Source organism: Pteronotus mesoamericanus, unplaced genomic scaffold (genome assembly GCF_021234165.1).
Source record: "Pteronotus mesoamericanus isolate MK-2021 breed Mesoamerican mustached bat unplaced genomic scaffold, CSHL_Meso_final contig_20, whole genome shotgun sequence".
Taxonomy (NCBI): domain Eukaryota; kingdom Metazoa; phylum Chordata; class Mammalia; order Chiroptera; family Mormoopidae; genus Pteronotus; species Pteronotus mesoamericanus.
The window spans coordinates 51,124,772-51,128,961 of NW_026555085.1; the positions used below are offsets into that span (position 1 = coordinate 51,124,772).

The following is a 4,190-nucleotide window of genomic DNA, read 5'->3' on the forward strand; positions in this document are numbered from 1 at the left end:
CGCTCATAAAAGCCATATATTTTTAATACAATCCAACCAGCAGGAAACAATCAGACTCTACTAAATATTTTAATATTAGCCTGAAGTAGTGAAGTGAAATATAAAAGGGAAAGTGGTTTTAGAGCCTGTGACATTTCACACTATTCCATCAGTAATAAAGATATATAAATCAACTTTTCTGGAAGGTAATTTGGGAATTTTAAAATCCTAATACCAATGCTATGGAATAATTAAAGAAACATGATACATAAAGTCAACAATGAACATAACACAGAGCATATTTCTGTCTTTTTTTACTAACCCCTTTCTATTATAATGCAAGAAAATTTTAGTTTATAAAAACAATACGATTATAACACAAACAGGAATTCTGGTTGCTTGTTAATTGGAATTCTGTATTGTTCTTACACCTAATATGCTCCCATATATAATTGCTGATAAATTTATTGAGTCCTAAATTTTAGGCATTTTTAAGAAATCACATTTCTGTTTATAAAAGCACTATTTTTACATCCTCCTTTTTCTCCTACTTGTAAATTATTTTATTTTTTAGTGGTAGTTCTGTAATCATCCTAATTATGCATTGAGTTGAGGGGTACCGACCATTTCTGTTATACTTTAAAGGAGGGTTGATGTGAGGAAACTGGGGAGGAGGAACAAGTTGAATGAACAATCCCAGAGAGAATCACACTCAAGATTTTTAACTCCAGCTTTGAAGGCAGGGTATATTTGAGGAACGCAAAAGAGCATAAAGACTTTTTTTTTTTCTTGTTAATAAAGGAGAATCATCTAAGTGGCCTCTTCAAATACTCCTTTCTCATATTAGTCCATAAAAAAATCATCAGTAGACATTTTGCATACAATCTTCACAAAAGATATTTTGGGAATATATTCACATTGAAGAAGAGTCTCATCTAAAGTTATTGTATGGAATTAGTTTGGGCCATAAGAAGATATAAACAGAAAAAAAATAGCATTTATAATAGAAACCAAGTAATATCTGAGACAGGCAATTTCAAAGCTTTAAAGTCAAATTTTTGAGCAATGTCAGAGAGCAGACATTTCAGTGAGGCTCAGCCCTTTACATGGGTAGAGCCTGTGTGGGCTGGGTAAGGGACCAGAGATAGAGATACTTGGGAGAGGACAGAACAGAAGTTTCTGTTGTGAATTTACAGAGAGGAATATTTGATAATTGCTACTCCGCTTTTTAACTCTTTAATGGCTTCCTAATTTCCTAGATATAAACATATTTAACTTCCTACATTCAACTCTTTACTTCTCCGAGCACTCACCACTTCCTAAATACAGCCTATACTCACACCCTAATCTAACCACTGCAGTCAGTGTTAGAAGCCTCCGCAGCTTTGAATATGCCCCATGTTTGAAATGCTCTTTATCTCCAAGTGTATCGAGAGAACTTCTATTCACCTTTGAAAGTTAGTTAACGTGTCACTGATTTGAGTCAGAAATCTTGTCTGACCCCTTCAGATATTTGTCCTTTGTGTCACCATTATGAAGTAAATTCATTCCTGCTGAATAAATGAATGATTAATGGAAGAATATTTGCTTAGGTATTACAGGTAAGGAGATCACCAATAAATAAATAAATAAATAAATAAATAAATAAATAATAAAATAGGACATTTGCAAATAGAACAGTATGTTTCAGTACTGCATTTATTTTACACTGTTAAGGGTATTCTTTGGGTGTACGATGATAGGAATACTGGATGATAGAACAGATAAAGGATTAAAATAACAGTTAAGGTAATCTATGTATTTGAATCCATTTGCTTGTTTTATTTAAAAAAAATAGCACAGAAGATATCTTATTTTCTCAAATACTTTAGTCAACTGACCTGTATTCTTCTCTGAACATCTCTGTTTTTGACTGAACCACTTGAATTCCATCATTACAAAGGTTATCTAATCTGAGCTTTCTATCTACTCACTGAAGCATATATGCACCTTAGGGCCATTCTGCTAATGATCTTTGAGATGGCAGGAAAACTAAGTTGCTTTGTTAGCTAACACTACAAAGTTGTGAGACTCGCAGTTAAACAATGCATACATATATAACTTCTTTACAATAACAGCTAAAAAGTACTGAGCTCTCACTTTGTGCCAAACACTGGTGTAGATACTTTACATGTACTAACTTCTTGAATCTCAACAATTTATGAAGCAAGTAGTATTTTTATGTCCATTTTGTAGATGAGGAAACCAAATCACAAGCAGTTTCCCCAGGTCATTTTGCTAATTAGTGAGCATTAGAGAAAAGTAAAGCAACAGAAATGTATTTCAGAAAGCGTGACACTTCTTGTCACAAATAAACAACACAAGTTCTACAGTGAATTCTTCCATATTTACATATGCTTTTAGCTATTTTTGAAATAACTAATCCTATTTCTGAATTGAATTCTAATGTCAATTGAATAATTCCCACATATGGGGAAAAAAGAATAAAAAATCAAACTTCTTTTCTCATTTTAACAGATATGTAGATATAAATATATGCTCCTTCACCATAATCCTAAAAGAAAGACTTCTATAGTTCAAGAAAGCAAGAAAATATGATTAATAAAATTTTAATTAATACTAATATTAAAACCATACTTTAGGTACACTTCAAAGCAAATTGAGACCTTTTTGTATAACCAGCATGTGTCATTTATTCATTGCTCTTTTGTACAGTTTGGAGCTCAATTATTTCAAAACTTTAAAATGCTAGTAGTTACATTATTTTGAACACTACTTGTATATTACCCATATTTATATTTGGAGCCCTAATATGGACCCTGGACTTTCATTCTAAGTATAAACTGCCAGTTGGACCTCTGCAGCGATCTCCCACCATTACCTAATTTTCAATTATCCAAAAAAAAAAAAAAAAATTCGCTATCATTACCCAAATATAATTCACATCTCAGATCACTTTATTTATATCATTCGCATAATAATTCTTCTAATTCTCCCAAGATCCCAGTGTGAAACCTTGGAGCCATGCCTGCCTTCATTCACCACCACTACAGACATCGAATCGCCATGCCCCTTCTCCATTTACTTCTGTATTCCTTTTCTTTCCCAGCAGATCCTACCACAGCACCATCAGAAATGCGCATTGATCCTCCGGAAAAACTGCTTTGACACATCTGTTCCTTAAACACTTTAAAGGAATATGGCCAAATAAATTATATCTCATTATTTAGTCTGCTTTGGGTATTTGCACTTTGGCCATTTCTTATTCTAAATATGCACTTGTCTATACTCTCCTCACAATTACCCTTGTGTTCATCATTTGTGCATCTGTTGGGGGGGTGCCATTACCAGTGATCAGCAGCTGTCCAGATACCAAATAATTATGCTTCTGAAATCTTGATGTCCATTCCACACGCAGAGCAATCAAGCTGCCCTACGTGTGCCGCTCAGGTCAGAATCTCTTTCTTCTTCCATTCCATCGTAATCGCATTTGCAGCTGTTCATATATATATATACATATATATATATATATATATATATATATATATATATATATATAAAATTTTCATTGTCTAAAGTGCCCTCCCTCTCCTTTCTTGCATTCCCTTGAACATCATTTTGTTCTCAGGGCTTACCTTAAACCTAAACACTCCACAATTTTCTCACAGCCATGCTATCACATCTTAGCTCCTTTCCCACTTATTACCCACGTCACTCATTGGGAACTCTGCATATGTTGCTCTCTACTTAAATTCGTGTTTCTACATGAATATCCTATCCCCTAGACTGGGCTACAGGGTTTAAAAGAAGGATTAAAATGAACTGCTTAGCTTTTTACATTGTAATTTTATTCACAATAACTATTGTTACTGAACAAAATGGAATTTAGCTGCCTGCCTCTGAATATAAACGTTAACACAAACATTGGTGGGGAAGGAAAAAAGTTATTATTAAAAAGTTGCCCAGTTAGGGAGATCACGTGACTTCCCAGCTACAAGCCAATCTCTTCTGCAAAACAGCAAGAAGCCAGCGACCAGAGTCAAAGTCTAGACACCCCACTTCATTCTTATCTGTCTTCCAGGGGCCCAAGGCTGTTATAAGAACGGGTCTCGACTCTTCAGCTCTCTCTCCCTGGACTGCACACTGGTGAGGCTGGCGTCACCGCCGCCTTGCCGCAGGTTTCTCCCTCTCCCAGGACCAGGATGCACTGC

The 4,190-nt window shown here is 34.8% G+C and overlaps 1 non-coding gene across 1 annotated transcript; it reads right to left on the bottom strand.

Annotated features, from left to right (window-relative positions):
• Positions 1 to 3,313: 3,313 nt before the first annotated feature.
• On the bottom strand, positions 3,314 to 3,445 carry LOC129068046 (U11 spliceosomal RNA). The gene has a single exon (XR_008528863.1). It is a non-coding gene; the product is annotated as a U11 spliceosomal RNA (small nuclear RNA).
• Positions 3,446 to 4,190: the final 745 nt, after the last annotated feature.